Raw genomic sequence first — 17241 nt, forward strand, 5'->3', positions numbered from 1 at the left:
TAAAAATTCAGTGGAACTCAGTAAACTAATATGTATAAAAATCCTTCATTGCCTTTATATACACAATCCAGATGTTCACTATTCAGATAATCCCTCTCTTCCTTTCCTGGCTAGCAGACAGGCAATGATGTCATCCTGATGCTTTTTTCTAAGCACTGATGGTCCTTCTGTCTTTTTCTCTCTTCAGTGGGAATTAGTCATTATGGAGTTCTGGGGAAGTATAGGCTTAAAAGTATTTTATTTGGTAACAGGCCTCTATTTTGACACATTTACTGTAACAGGAAAGGTCTTGTCCTTAACCTGCTCTCCTTTTTCCACTATAAACATTTGGTGTCCCTAACGTCTGTAGCTGTTAGGAAAATAGGAATTCTTTTGCTGAAGCTCTCATAAAACCAAGAATTTTGAGATGTTCTGTTTTGTTAGTCATCATAATGCTTATATGTCAAAACTGATACCTTATGTTTGCAAAATAACCAGCTTTTATGCTCAGTGTTTAGAATAAATGATTAGCACATGAGCAGGAAGCACAGTTTATTCAACAGAAAAAGACTGAATTATTTTTTAAATGGTGATCTGTTCTGAAGATCATGTCTTATATCGACTGTTAATCTTGTAAAATGTTAGTATTAAGAAAATTTGCTTTATGGCTGGTTGAGCAGTTATATTTCTGGAAATGATCTATCGATAGCCTTAATCCTTCCTAGCCGTATTCAAAATAATAAGTAAACACATTCTTGTAATCTCATTTAGATTAATGCTGCTACTTAGATATAAAATGACATAAGTATGTAGATGTTAGAGATATAGAGTGAGATCTTTTGAATTTTGATAATAAAATGGTACTTTTAAGGAACATGGTCATAACCTAAGTCTTGATTCAGCAAGATTCATTTTTTTTTAAGTACTTGTATTACACAGTAGATATTTACATTGTAACAGCTTTGCGCTGTGGATATTGTTATGGGATAATTTGTTTCCCGGTGTGAATGGATTACCTCCTGAGCCATTTACCTTACTAATGTCTTTGTAGAAGGGATTGATGGGAGAAACTGTAATGTGTAAAGGCCAATTTATAGTTGGTAATGTAGTAAATTGTCATCAAAATCCATTTATTAGAGCATCCAGGAGAGCTGGTTTTATGGAGAAAAAAAAAAAGACTCCTCTAGAAAACATGCATTTTCCATTCAGATTTTTTTCACATTTTTCCTTCTTTTTCCTCCTTGTCCTTCCCTCCTCTCCCCTCCTCTTCTTTCTTGCTTAGAACACTTTTTTTTTTTCCCTAAATGGTCAGCTTTTTGACTATGCTCCATCTAGAGGGGTAGATTTGATCTTCTTCGTGTCTCAGTGCTAACATGACATAGATCTGACATCTGACATTGAGCTTGTGGGCACACAGCTCTGTGGGGGGAATTTTTTTTTTTCCATGGGTAGTATTTTTTCTAGGTAACTTAAGGAAGGGAAATGACAGGTCTCTTCTGCTCTTTTGTTAATTGTCACGTACTGTGTTGACTGTAGGGATTAATAAATGTGTGTTCTGCTGTGCCAAATAGAGTTATTTCTAGTATATCTTTGTAAACAGCGGGCTGTGTTGCAAATCATGGTCTCAGAAGTGACACCTGCCACTGTGTAAACTTGTTACATTCAGCAAAGGCAAAAGAGGTTTTTTGGCTTGGTTTTGGGTTTGTCTGGGTATTTTTTGGTGGACGTTTGTTCTGGGTTTTTTCCCCCTCGGTCTCTCAGTGATAGGCTGTGGTGTTTTCATGCCAGACTACACTCCCAAGAAAGAATCCGAGAGCTGTTACTGGTAAGCCCAGAAGATGCGTGTCGCTGTCAGGAAAGGGGCAGTCGTCATCTGCCAAGCGCCTGTACAGTGGAACCGCCGCTCTGGATGAAGCGCGGCGCACAGCCGAAAGGGCCGTGAGCGGTGCTCTTCGGGGCACTGCTCGGGCCTCAGGGCTGGTAGCGCTGCTGGGAAGAGGACATAACCTCTTCTGTACTCGTCATTTTTCAGGCCTCGAGCGCTGCGGTTGACCTGTGTATGTTGCGCGCTGTACAGGGTTATCTGGGGTATGATAAGGTGGAGCGCGCAACGCGGGGGTAGTTGAGTTACCTCGGTGTCAGGGGTGCGTCGATGAAGCGCGGGGGATAGCTAGCCTGGTGTCTCAGCAGATTGCTGGCCTGGGTCTGGCAGTATTGTTACCTCCAGGTCAGCTCTGGCACTACTTGATCTAGCAGACGTTGGAGTCCATAGTGCGTGCCCTGCAGTACTCCCTGTCTCAGGAAAGCCACACAGCCCTGCCTCCGAGCCAGGGGAACGGACCCTCTCTGTATCTGTGGACTAGGAACTGTCAACTCAGTTCAACTATTCTCTACTAGGATGCTAGCAGTAGAAAATATAAAAAGGGAAGGGAATATCAATTCCATTTTAATGTTCTTCCTGCTCATGGCACCAGCATCACAGATTCTGATTATTGAAATCACTATTGTCCTTTATACAGACTCCTAACTTTGAGGAGTATAAGCGTTTCCTACGTGAAGTACAGACGCTGTATTTTTATTGCAATTTCAGTCATATTCCTAAACAAATTTGGAGTTCTATAGAAGTTTGAACCCTTCACTTAGTCTTTTACTATTGCAGCTTCAAAGCATTTCTATCCTTGAAACTGTTTGTCAGGTTATCTTGTTTTGTCCTTGAAAGATTAAATAGTTAAGAAAATGTAATCCTGCTGTTGTTTGCATTTTCCTAAAATTAGAGTATCTTGGGTCCACTGTTTTCATTTTGCAGCAATGTGTAGTGCATATGTAAGGCATCCAGAGACATTGCTGAATATATGTGGAAGCGTTTCATTCAGGAGATGATTAATTATTAAATCAATACCTCAGTCAATACAAATTGCTAGGAAGCAGCCCAGAGTACAATACATTATATTTTACCAATACTTTATATTTTACCGAGGATCTGATGTGGTCCAGCAAAGGGAAATAGTGGCCAAAAGTGTATCTCTGGAACCAGTGGATTTTTCTCCTGCTCTAGATTGAATATATATGCAAGATGCTTTTTGTGTTTTGGCAGAGATTTCTATTATGTGATTTGCTTAGTTTTATGCCTTGAAGCAGGACTGTAGAAATTATAATATTATATACAATTTAATTGAAGCCCATGCTTGTAAGACACACAAAATTACTAAAAATGCACACCTCAGAACTTCAGTCCTAAAAGAGAATTGGTTTTACCGTTAATGGAAATAGAAGTAGGGCTTCTTCAAAAACTGCCAATTTAATATTTGATCATAAAAATGCTTTTAAGTAAATCTAACAACCAAAGGTTTTACATATTTTTCCCTACTTCCATTTGCTTCATTCCCATTTGCAGTACTTAGTTAGGCTTTTTTAGCATCTAATTTTATAATAAGTTTATAATTTATGCTGAAACGAGCTTTACTCTCTGATACAAGTGGAAATTATGGCTCCAGTGGAAGTCCTACTAGGCAGTTGGCCAAGAACTATTACAGCAATGACAGTGTAGTTGCTACTCAGCAGGAATTGAAAGAGAGACGGGTCAGGTGGGTCAGTTGACTTGCGGACTTCACAAGAATCATATCAACACTGCGACTTGGTCACCAGCAGGTTGGTAGTGAACAACAATCCTCAAACTTTGAGCTCTTCTTAACTCTTCTCCTTCAAGCAGTGGCTCTGGAGGAGCCCACAATACTTGTTACAGTGCCCTGCCTGGTATGCACCTAAACATGCAGCAGCAGTGACTGAACTGTAAAATGTAAATTTTGCTATTCAAAGACAAAACACACTCAGTGTTATCAGTTTGGCAGGAAAAAAGAAGAATTCCTGTGGAAATTACTCTGGCCAATTCATATTTTACAGTGGTGATCTTTGATATCAAGGGTTTTTTTAGCTTATGATGTCATAAATTTTAGAGTTAACAGAGCTTGTCTGCAAGGTGGATAGAGAGCAGAACTTTTGATAAGTGACTTCTGGCTGTGATTTTGCTGTACTAGTCAACGGACAAGGAATTTTAATCTGAAAAGGTGGCACATGCTTCAGGTCTGGAATTTCTTCCTCCTTCCACCCCCTCTTTGTACAAAGTAGCTTCCAGGCACGCAGTAAAAGACATCTATTTGATAAGGTTTCTGGGTAGGGCTGAGAATACCACCCTGAATGAAAGGGAATAGGATTTGCTCTTTTATCTGCCAGATACCATATAAATGTTTCCACAGTGTCAGGCCACTGGTACACATTATAAGTTGGCTGTAAATGTAATTGCTTTCTAGGCATCTGAGCTACCTACATTAAAATAAAGGCAAAATTCAGATTTTTATGGGATTACAAAAATGTTATTGAGATGTATGGTGGTTATTATGTGTTGCAGCGAATACCTCAGTACTATGAGTGAATTTAATACTTGAGTGTTAAAATTAGGATTTGGTTTTAAATCTACATTTGTCTACATGGTCTCTCTTTAAGTCAGTATTTCTCCTTATGAAAGAACTAATTTTAAGCTGTATTCTGTCTTCAGTCCCCATGAAAGAGGAAGGAATAATAGAGATTGTCCTGTGAACTTCAGAATTATTTTACTTAATAAACTTTTGGCAGGATGAATGAGGGAAACCATCTCTTGGTGATTTGTATAGCTTAAAGAGACAGCCCTTTCCCCCTTAATGAGTACTGTAAACTATGACAGCACTTCAGATTTCTATCAAGGATCTGAGGAGTTTGCCACCTATTTCTGGTGAAGGAATATAAATCTTAAAAGTTAATCAGAAGGAACTGAGAAAACTATCTGAAGAAGAGATTAGTGCCCTGAAGGTGCTTGTTCTACTGATGCAAGTGATGAACGCTAAGATTCCTGAAGCATTTCTGAAAGTACGGGTAAAAGAAGGAATCAGTAAATATTTCAGCAAAATTTTAAAAGAAGAGGTGATTTATAGTCACTTCAAATACATGTAACACATTTTAATAAATAACTGCTTCTGTGGTTTTTAAGATTTTTAATGGGGTTTTATATTTTTACATGGCGTCTCACAACAGTGAGAGCAATTGCTTACAGGGGACTAACACTTAAAAACTTTTGAGAACCTTTCCTGCAATTTAGTACTTTGAAACAAGGACTTGAAACAGATGTTCCTGAGCAAATTGAACAGGATTCCAGGTAATTTGGAGAAACATTACTACAAAAATAAGTTGAAGCTAGAGGCTTTCTCCTGCTGTAAGGGTTTTATTTACTGTAAAGTTTTTAAAAATTCTACCTTTAGTCACTCACTGCAGAGAATGGAAGAAAGTATATTTCTGTAGCATACTTCAGCACACCATTAAAAAGAAAATCTGAAGACTGCTTTCTAGTGCAAGCAATTTCGTAAGTCCGATGGCTAGGGAAAAATCAACTGTTCTTGTATAAGGCTTCGCTGTTGCAGACTTCATTTTTTGACTGCTGTTCTAAAGATAACATTTCAATAGTTCTGCCTTTGGAAATAGACAAAGTAGAATCTTACTACAAGTTATGGAGTTTGCAGATTTTTGGTTTTATATATAAAATTGAGTGCAAGGAACAATAATTCAATTGGTTGTTCATTAAACAGTACTTCCACTATATGTTCACTCTGAAATAAATGTAGACTTTATTAAATTATGCTAAACATCCATAAAAAGATAATACATGCTTTATTTTCCTGTTGTTTATATCCTGTAAGTAGTTTTTATAAGGACTATACAGCAATTATAGTGCACTCTCTTATTTTTGTTAGTTTACATGCATCATTAAAATCAGTCATCTCTGAATTGGTTCTTGACCCAAAAAATGCTGACTTACATTAACAGTATGTTCAACATTATTTTGATAAGCTGTTTTGAGTACCATTTGTTACTACGAATTATGTTTTCTTTGGACACCAAAATATTTTGTTGTTATGTGCTGAATAACACTCAAGAACTGATAATAAAGTATCTTGCAGTCTTTATATGTGAACTGTATCACATAGTAGGCTTAGTATCAGCATCTTACAGTGCAAGAGCAAAACTTGCTTCTTCAGGTTAAACTGCTAAATATCAAGTATGCTCACATTGTTTTCTGCAGGAGGTAGCTGCATGCTCCTCTTGTTGCTATGACCACACATTAATTCCCAAAGTTTGGGGTGAATTTTTTTTTTCTCCATTTAAATATGGAATAGGACGAGAGGACTGAGAAACAAAATAAACAAAGCTGTCTGGATGGACATCAGGTTGGCTGCCTTGTTCTCATAAATGTCCTATGCTCTCTAAACACAGCATGGAAGGGGATTCTGTTCTCTTCGCATGAGAGCCCACTTAGGACTTGCATCTCCTCAAATCAAACAGCAACTCTCTCTTTTGACACAGTTAAGATAGTGCACTGATACTTGGGTCTCAGTACAGAGGAAGAAGTCACCTGAGAGTTCTGCCATCATCCAGTCAGTCTTCCACCAGCAAGGTCTGATGGCCTTTTCTGTACCTCTTCCTTCAGAGTTCTTGGGTGCTCAGATCTTGCCAGATTTTTTTCCTGGAAGGGTGTATGTAACCTAACTAAAGATTTAACCTCAAAATATGTTTGCTAATATCCTTAGACCACCATAACTGCAGCAACACTTTTGTTTAAGACTACCAGCAATTTTTGATAGCATTATCGTGTTTTGGCAAAGATGAACCACTGCTTCACCCTATGGAAATCAGGCTGAGTGTCCCAGATTTTATTTTTTTTATTTTGCTTCATTTTTGCACATTGTGTTTATTTCCTTAAGCAGCTTGTTCCTTTTCTACCTCCGTCCCACTAAAAACTCCCCAGTACCTGATTGCTAATTCCATCTTATATAGAATTCTTATATGTTGTACTTTTTGCTACCTATAATTAAAAATTGTTACGTGTGTCATGGCTACCTTCTAGATAACACTATCAAAAAAGTAGGTTCTGGTATTAGTGTCCCATATGTAGACTTGGGTTGTCTGTATGTGTGGGGTGTGGTGTCCCCATAAAAAGTCCAGATTTCTTTTGAAATAATATCTGTTTCAGTTGACAGTATTCCTTACTATTACATGTCCAAAATAACATTTTTTTAATGATCAAAAGTTACTGCACTGTAGAAATATATTGACCTTCCATTTTTAGTGTGAATTTGCTATCTATTGATCATGGGGCTGTGACCATTTTTCACGAATAGCTTTAACTTATTACAAGAAGGTTCCTGTGGATTTCAAGTACTTCTTTTGAAGAAGAAAATTGTGCTATCATAAACAGCTGGGAAAAAAAACCTACACCATTTCCTTTTCAGCTCTACTATCTTTTATTCTAAGTCAAAAAATGCATTAGGAAGCTCCTAAGAATTCCGCAAATAGTATCCAGCTATCATAATCTTTTTGTATGTTTGCACAGCTTATTTAAAATTCATCTGTCTTTTTTTTACTCCTTTAAAAGGCTTTAGTATAAATATTTGTAGCCATGACTACTTAGATTGCAGCAGTGCCCACGTTACCTCAGTTCTTTTTAAACATGGGGGAAGATAACTCTTCTCCAAAAAGAGAAGCCTGGGAAACAAGGCTCCACAGTTTACTGCATCACTTCAGTGTTTAAATAGATGGAATTAGACTTGTCGTAAGTGTGCTCTCTAAATTGTATGTGGTTTATAGGATGTTTTAGGAGGACCCAGAACAAGGAAGGGGAGGGGAGACTAGGAGAGGAACTTCTGGAAGACCTTAAATCCCTCACTCCTTCTCTCTGTCTTCATATTTCAGATTTCTCTTGTCACCTCAAGGCAATGACTACAGGATTTATAAATGTTTTAAACTGTATACTACATGTATTAACCTGAGAAGTGCTACCTTATAAAACCACACTGCAAAGTCTATTTCCACATTTTTAATTTTTATCTTAGAAACCTTCATTGATTTCTGCAGAAGGAGAGATTATGAGCATTTATATTTTGTAGCTAGTATCAGCCAAATCAGTTGCAAATCAAAAAATCTCATGTCAGTACATTTTACAGACTGTTCTCTTGCCACAATTTTTTGCAGTAGGTTCCTCCCCCACATACATACACACACACTTGTGTAGCCCTTTTCATCTTGACTTTTTAAATGGTTTAAAGGAAAGATTCATTAGCCTGCTGTGAAGCAGACATTAGGGTAGTCTAGTTCCGTGTCTGAGACACAGCTGAGATACAGCCAGATTTTACTGCCCAGCCCCATCAATTAGAGTTGAGGAGGGAAACACCTCTAAGCCTAAATTAAATCTCAGAATGGCCAGAAATCCATGAGGAGTCAAAATACCACTTGATAGCTCTTGAAAACAGAATAGCACCTAAGCAGGAGGTTGTGCTGATCTTGTGCTGTTCATCGGCAGAGAGGGGAGTTCAAGTCACCGAAGAGACTAGAGAAACTTAGTGACGTTTTAATGCCGATAATGAAACCAACAATCTCTTTGCCTGTTGTTCCTGCCGCAGTTGAGAACAAAAACCTTCCTGCTTGCTGCAGGAGGGAGAATCGTTGTTTCTGAATCAGAGGAGATGTGCAGCAGGCAGCCCACCGGTGCCCCAAGAGTGGCACCTTCGTGCAGGGCAGAGGCTCTAGCCAGCCTGTTTCGAAGTTACTGCCCATGCCCAGCACATGAAAAGTCCTCACTATCCAGACTCCTAACAGATGGGGCAATGTGGGTCAAGTCTAAACTAAAAAAAAACCCAAACCAAACCAAAAAAACCTCACTGGGAAGTATGTTGAGGAACGCAGCAAGTAATTGATGCTGGGATTATTGCCTTACTAGCTTTTCTGTGCATGAATTTGAAACATCGTTACGTGTTTCTAGGTTTCCACTGCTTCTAAATGTCATCTTACTATCACAACTTTTTTCCTAATACTCAGTCAACTGTTTGCTTTCTTAATTTCATTCTCTTACTATAGTACCATTATAGAAAACAATTAATCTGTTTCTTTTCCAATCAGTTAGATTTCTGTCTTGCCTTTGGTAACTTTGAAGTTACCATAGTCACTTGTTCCTTTAAACTTAAGAAGTGCTTATCTGACACAACAGCAGCAATCCAAAACAGAATTTTTCCAGTCATCATAAATGTAATAAACCATGATCACTGCCTTCCTGGGGGTTTGGAATTACAAGTCATCGCTTTTGATTTGAAACATCAAAAAACTCATGTAAACATCTTGCCTCAGCTATCTGGCTGTGACATGCTTGGTGCCAGACTGTTAGACCTTTCCTCAGAAGTTTCTACTGCACTGTATCACACTTCGTGCCTGGGACTGCATACTGAGGAAACATTCATGGTAAGGGTGTGCCAGTCTGGTCTTAAATGAATGTGAATTTTAGCAGAAAATCTGGGAAAATATGAATTATTTATGTAAGTATCTAGACCTTCAAGAGGTGACAGCTGAAAACAGAGAGACCAATGAGGATGAAAATACACCCCAATTCTTTTGTAATGTACCTGGTATTATTTTCCCATATTTTTCACAGGTTGAAGCCAGGAGACAGCTGAATGGCAGCATTTTTTTTTTTTTTTTTTCCCCAGAACAAGAGATTTTGGCCTTTGTTTATTTCTCTGTAGAAAGTGATACTTTCCACAAATGACTGCAGTGTGCATATCAAGGATATTGGGTGTTTCAGATTGCTTTGATAAGAACAAATAGCCTACAAATCACTAGATGGGAAATGAAACATGGCATATTGTCTTAAACTATCTACTTTAATAATAGGTTTTGCAAAACACCAACATAAATTTCCGGTAGTCATGTTGCAGAAAGGCATTCAGTGGTCCTTGTTCAGATACTTGAAGGTAAAAAGTATTTAGATTTCAGAGTTTAGCAGGCTTAGCCATGAAACATATTTATGAACAGAAGAGATTGACAGCTTTTTAGCTGAGTTTTTATTTGGAATTTGGGAAGGAATTAAAAAATAAAATTGTTCAGAATTTCTTTATTTTTTTTAAGGAGTAAGAAGTCAGAGTTTGACCAGTTTGCTAAATGTGCTCAGACTCTCACATTTCCTCTGCGTGTAACTCTAGTACCCAAATTTTCTGCACCCACGCATTTCAGACAGAGATTATAAAATGGGTTTCTCACCCGCGCATTTAATACAGAGCTTACAAACAGCTGAGTGTCAGCCATTCTGTAGAACCGCAGTGCTCCGTGACAGATAATGTAGCTGTCTCTATACTATCTCTGTTGCTAGCTCTGGAGTTTCTCCTCTCACACGGTCAGTGTGGTCTGCAGTCCTGGTTAACAGGAGAGGTCCCAGAAGACTGGAGGCTTGCCAATGTGATGCCCGTCTACAAGAAAGGCCGGAAGGAGGATCCTGGGAACTACAGGCCTGTCAGCCTGACCTCTGTACCAGGGAAGGTCATGGAGCGGTTGGTCTTGAGAGTGCTCACAGGGCACCTGCAGGACAACCAAAGGATCAGGCCCAGCCAGCATGGGTTCATGAAAGGCAGGTCCTGCTTGACCAACCTGATCTCCTTCTATGACCAGGTGACCCGCCTAGTGGATGAGGGAAAGGCTGTGGACGTTGTCTACCTGGACTTTAGTAAAGCCTTTGACAGCGTCTCCCACAGCATTCTCCTGGAGAAACTGGCGGCTCATGGCTTAGACGGGTTTACTCTTCGCTGGGTGAGGAACTGGCTGGATGGCCGAGCCCAGAGAGTTGTGGTGAACGGCGTTAAATCTGCTGGCGGCCGGTCACAAGCGGTGTTCCCCAGGGCTCGGTTCTGGGGCCGGTCTTATTCAATATCTTTATTGATGATCTGGATGAGAGAATTGAGTGCTCCCTCAGTAAGTTTGCAGATGACACCAAGTTGAGTGGGAGTGTTGATCTGCTGGAGGGTAGGAGGGCTCTGCAGAGGGATCTGGACAGGCTGGATCGATGGGCAGAGGCCAACTGTATGAGGTTTAATAAGGCTAAGTGCAGGGTCCTGCACTTTGGCCACAACAACCCCATGCAATGCTACAGGCTTGAGGAGGAATTGCTGGAGAGCAGCCCGGCGGAAAGGGACCTGGGGGTGCTGGTTGACAGCCAGCTGAATATGAGCCGGCAGTGTGCCCAGGTGGCCAAGAAGGCCAACAGCGTCCTGGCCTGTATCAGGAATAGTGTGGCCAGCAGGAGTAGGGAAGTGATCGTGCCCCTGTACTCGGCACTGGTGAGGCCGCACCTTGAATACTGTGTTCAGTTTTGGGCCCCTCACTACAAGAAGGATGTTGAGGTGCTGGAGCGTGTCCAGAGAAGGGCAACGAAGCTGGTGAGGGGTCTGGAGCACAAGTCTTATGAGGAGCGGCTGAGGGAACTGGGGCTGTTTAGTCTGGAGAAGAGGAGGCTGAGAGGAGACCTTATCGCTCTCTACAACTACCTGAAAGGGGGTTGTGGCGACGAGGGTGTTGGTCTCTTCTCCCAAGTAACTAGTGATAGGACAAGAGGAAATGGCCTCAAGTTGCGCCAGAGGAGGTTTAGATTGGATATTAGGAAAAATTTCTTCACTGAGAGGGTGGTCAGGCATTGGAACAGGCTGCCCAGGGAGGTGGTGGAGTCGCCATCTCTGGAAGTGTTCAAAAAACGTGTGGATGTGGCGCTTCAGGACATGGTTTAGGGGACATGGTGGTGCTGGATTAATGATTGGACTTGATGATCTTAAAGGTCCTTTCCAACCTAGTGATTCTGTGATTCTGTGTGATTCTGTCTATCTATCTGGCCAACCGCATCAGGAACGCCCACGCTCCCAAGCTGTGCTCTCTCTTCCAGCACATCAGCTTGTACTCGGATCCCATCTCCTTCCTACCTGTTTGTTTCTACAGGCACACTCAACCTCTGATATATTTCACTTGAACTGGGATTAATGTATTACCAAATTAATTGAAAGCAATCTAAATTGCACTGACTGCCATTTCCTAGATTAATCATATGGCCAAGGATTTAGACAGAAGCTAAAGATTGTATATGAGCTTGATTGTTGTATGTAATTATTGTCCTGAAGATTGGGATTGTTTCATTTCTCTGGTGTAGCTTTATACTTTCTTGCTTCCTTTATAATGGCCTCTATATGCTATAAGGGTGTCAAGCAGTCCCTAAGGATGTGAAGATTTTTATTTAAATAGTCAAAAGTGAAACCTATTGAACTTAGTTCGAAAGTATTCAGTTTGTGTCAGCTGAATAACAAGATATTTTCTGAGCACCTGGAAGGTATTTATAAATAATAATAGTCAGAACAATAATGAGTGAGTATTTAATATTCAGAACAAAATACTGTGTAGTAATTAAGTACCACCTTGACTCTCAGGATGTGAAAAGGACCTTATTAGTATAAGAGAATGAAAATTTCTATAGTTATACTCTTTTTGAGATAGGTAATTACTACCACAGCTTTCAGGAATAGGGTACTTGAAGTTCAGAGCTTGTGCAGTATCAGACTAAGAAATAGGCACATCTCTGGAATATTTAATTTTAAATATAAGGAAACCAATGAGTTACAGAGAAACACTGCATCAACATTTGCATTCACCTTTGTGAGCAGAATTACAAAATGTGTTATTTAGAGAAGTAGGCATTAGATACAAGTGCTGAGAGAATGGTGCTTGCTCAGCTTGGAGGAGAAGTGGCTTCAGGGGGGACATAACAGCAGCCGCCAGTTCCTACAGGGAGGTTGTCGGTAAGAGTGAGACAGACCCATCGCAGTGGTATGTGGTGGGAGGACAAGAGACAACAGACGTAAGTTAAAACAAGGGAGACTGAGGCTGGCTATAAGGAGAAATTTCTTCACTGGGTGGACAGTCAAGCGGTGGAGCAGGTTGACCAGAGAAGCTGTGCATTCTCAGTCCTTGGAAGTTTTCAAGACCTGACTGGATCAAGCCCTGTGCAACCTGGTCTCACCCCATAGTTGAACCTGCTTAGGCAGGAAGTTGGACTAGAGACCTCCCAAAGTTGCTTTCCAACCTGATTATCCTGTGATCCTACAATACTACATCTGTCAAATGCAATAGTTGCTCCATTAACATCTGGCAACCATACTGGTCAGTAGTTTAAGCCCTAAAACTGCAAATTCCTACTCCTGTGGGTGGATTTAATGACACTAGTAGTCCCAGTGAGGTTGATAGGATTGCTGGAAAGAATAAAGCATTAAAAGATCACGTCACTAGTCTGGAAACCACTTTTGTTTTGTTTTTTGTTCAGTGACTGGACATGTCTTCCCTGAAAAACCTCACACGTCAAGGAAATTATTTGAAAGGCAAAAATACTATTCCTTTGGTATTTGTGGTTTTACATGCTAACTTCCTGTCTTTACAAACAGGTTATTCCCTCTAATTGCCATGTGAAAAGCCACGGTTAACACAGGGAAAATTAATTTACTTTATAATTGAAAGTGCTGTCAAATAAAATGTGCCATAATAGAGGAAAAACTATTTACTTCTCAGTTTTAGTAACCTTAGATAGCAATAGGATATAAATCAAACTAAGAAAGTGATCTTTGTTGTAGCTGTTGCAGTTATTGTTGTTCTTTTAAACCACACGATGTCCTTCTGACAGAACTGTTTAAATTTTTCTATGAAATTTTACCCTTCGCCCTTGCCACAAATTTGCAACCAATGTGATGCCCTGTTTCTATAGGGATTTATTTTCATATATCACTATCCCCTCTGTTTTCACAGGTGGGCAAAAAAATACATTTGCTTGACAGGGTTATTTCTGACCTACAATAACAAAACCATCTGGTAAAAAGAAAAGTGGAAATTCAGCACTTGCAAGTTAATTTAATTTGTAGAAATGTAATTCACCAACCAAGGCAGATTTCTATCTGTTAGAAACTTTCAAGTGAGCTTTCAGTAGAGGGCTTAGGCAGCTTTGCATTGCTCCCAAGAAGGCTGAACTTTCCTCTTTTTGGCACTACTAGAGTAACGGAAAATTTGTAATTTAGAGTTACTTCCTCTGTGCAAGAATCCCATTAAGTCTCTTATCAGGCTATTTCGTGTAGAATATGAATTGTGTTTTATGGAGGAGCATTTCTAATTCCAGAGCGGGTCAGACTATAGTTGCAAGTTTATTAGAGAGCTTTTCAGTTAAAAAAGAGTGGTTACTGGGTTACTTACCCATGATCAAGAGTAACTGGGAGCTTAGTCTTGGGGACAAACATATTTCCCTCAGGAATTCTTGTGTATAATTTCTTGGCCACTCCTCTTACAAATCATAGACTTGCAGATAATCTGAGCAGAATAATGAATGCTGATTTTCTCTTTGAGAAATACTGAATCCACACACTTAAAGAAGGCTAATGTACATCCAGAATACTTACTTAAAAGTTAAACTCAAATCTTTGAAAAATGATAATTTCAATTTCCTCTGTTTGGGATTATTTCCTTAAAAAATGTCTCTAATAACATAAAATCCAAATTCTTTATATGGTCTGGTTTTGGTGCATTCAGTTGCAGCTTCTTGGCTTCAACATCGTCCAAATTCCATTATATCTGATTCTCTTTCTGCTTCATTTTCATAATACACCTAGAGTCCTCTATTTATTTGAACAGTAAGCCAGTATTCCTCATGCCTAATGAATGTTGGCAGACTGGATATTATTAGTTTCCTCTATGTGTTTTAGCAGAGGATGGTATATTGCAGGTGCTTACCTACTCAGTATGAAAGTGTACCCTGCTGAACAACAGTTGTTTTACTCTCAACATAAAGTGATAAGACCAAAGTGTTGAAGGGTTTGGTATTTGTAACATGCATTAAAAATATATATTTTGGGGGGACTTTAATTATATTATACCAACTGCCCTTTTTTGAGTAAATTTTTTTGTCAGTATCTGTGTATGTTTTCCAAATGCATGATTTTTACATTTTTATTTTCAATCTGTTCTTTCAACTAGTGATACGTGGTTGGAATGTTTTCTAACATGCCTTTCTTTTATAAGTGAAGTTAGCCTGCCAGGATCTGTGCCATTTCAGTTTATGAATATTTTCAACTATGATTGAAAGATAATTTAATATTAGATAATTTACCGCTGACAATTCTGTTAAAAATCCAATATTTTGCGATAAATCTCTGGTTTTGAAAATGTTAATGAAATTGAGGTTTGGGGTAGGGTGTAAGAAAAAGGTTAAGAATCTTTTCAAATGAATTTTAATTGTGATTTAGTTTGCATTTGTAATAGTTTAATAGTGAGCATTGTGACTTTGATACAGCAATCTTACACTAAAGGATTGCTGTGTGGGCCAAATCTTCAGAATATTATTAATTTTTTAATAAACTTCGTTTGTAATAGCTGCTAGCCTCAGAAAAGTATTTTCCATTTGTAGATGTTCGGATGCGTTAGGGTGTAAATGTCACTGTTCAATTTCAGCAATGTTGCAGATTGATATTTACTGGAGATTTCAAGTTAATTTTACCATGGAAAGCTCTTGATGCAGCGAAATAATAATATGAAAAAAAAATTTTACTCAAGGTTACACAACAGTTCATTGGAAAGGCTTGGAGTAGAACCCAGGGTGTCTGCCCATTATTTCAGTCTGTTACCCATTTTCCTCTACAGCCTGCTTTCAGCATTTGATAGAGGCTTCTGCTTAAAAATCAAATAAAAAATAAGTGGTTCAAAATTTTTAACCTATTTTTCATATATCAGAATATGTATGTGCTTTCTAAGGTCCTTACCAAGAATTCTTTTTGTTTTTTTTTTTTTAAATTTTGCTTTAGTCTTTGCTTTGCTTCATGTCTATTCAATTTTATTTATTCCATGTTTTCTTTTTGTTTTGTTTTTGTTTTTAGTTGTGTCTGGTAAGTTGAAATTTTATTGGCCATCTTCTAATCATCGTATCACTGTGACGGGAACTTCTCCTCCCCTTCCCATCCATCCCCTTCCATGTCCTTCAACCAGTCAGCTCCCATCTTTTACTTGTTATTGACAAGACACATCGCACAGAATAAATTCTGCATGAAGTATGGGTAACTTAATGGCAAAGAGAAAGGTAATGGGTTGATAACTTTCTGTCTGTTTTTACATGATGTAACGAGTCAAATCCTAATGTCTTCTTTCCTCAGTGAATGCATTAGTTGAACTTCAAAGTGTTCTGTAAAAAATTACTTTTGTTTTAAAGGTTTCAAGGATAGAAGTTGTTCTTTCCTTAAGTGGATTATTATTTCAGCATCTTTAACAGTATACTCATGACATACCACATGTATGTCACCCAAGGTGTGGAAGCAAACTGAAGTTAAAAAAAAAGACTGAAAATGCTTCCACTACAGTGAACATTGAATGGAATTTAACAACAAAGTTTCACTTAACCCTGTTTTAATTCTTCTGACATTGAAGCTAATAGGATTTTTATTATTTATTAATGGCAATAGGTTTAGAATAATACACATATGCATAATACGCATGTATATTTAGAATAATATACATAAGAATGCATATTTAGAATTCTAGAAATTGCTAGAGAAATATATACCTATTTACATTTTATAAATTCTACCGCAGTGACCTGAAAGACTGAATTTCTCCTCATTTTTTTGTGTTCAGTAGTCCCTGAATGGTCATCTTGCAGTATTTCAATACTTAAAGGGGTCTTATAAGAAATATGAGGACAGACTTGTTAGCAGGGCCTGTTGCGATAGGACACGGGGTAATGGTTCTAAATCAAAAGAGGGTACATTTAGACTAAATATAAGGAAGACATTTTTCATAATGGTGGTGAAGCCCTGGCACAGGTTGCCCAGAGAGGTGGTAGATGCCCCATCCCTGGAAACATTCCAGGTCAGGTTGGACGGGGCTCTGAGCAACCTGGTCTAGTTGAAGACGTCCCTACTCACTGCAGGGGGGTTGGACTAGACGACCTTTAAAGGTCCCTTCCAACCCAAAGATTCTATGATCTTCAGGTACTAGAATCACAAGCATTCAGCTGTTTCTCTGGTGGTCAGAACTATTTTGACCTCTTTATAGCTGTACCCATTCTCAAGTTCAATAAAGTCTGAAACCTTATAAATCCTATGAAACTAGCACAGGATTTAGAAACCCTCAGTCCCATTTTCTGTGGCATTGTGTCAGAGACTAGTACAGAACTAGCCAAACCCTAAATTTAACTATATGCTAAATTTATTCTTGTTATTAGCATCCAACAGCATAACAGATGCTTCACCCTCATCTCCATTTTCCCCATCATACCTTACAACCCTGTCGCAAACCACCAACAGTTTCACCTTCCGTTCTAAATTAAACATGCTGTCATGTCAAAGTCTTCCCACATCT

At 38.8% G+C, this 17241-nt stretch overlaps 1 protein-coding gene across 1 annotated transcript in view; it reads left to right on the forward strand.

The window, feature by feature from the left end:
* ROBO1 (roundabout guidance receptor 1) overlaps window positions 1-17241 on the forward strand; it is a gene marked incomplete at both ends in the record, with an annotated part of 532959 nt that overhangs the window by 450756 nt on the left and 64962 nt on the right. The gene's annotated exons all lie outside the window — the stretch shown is intronic.

This window comes from Phaethon aethereus (genome assembly GCF_964289735.1).
Source record: "Phaethon aethereus genome assembly, chromosome: 1".
Classification (NCBI taxonomy): Eukaryota; Metazoa; Chordata; class Aves; order Phaethontiformes; family Phaethontidae; genus Phaethon; species Phaethon aethereus.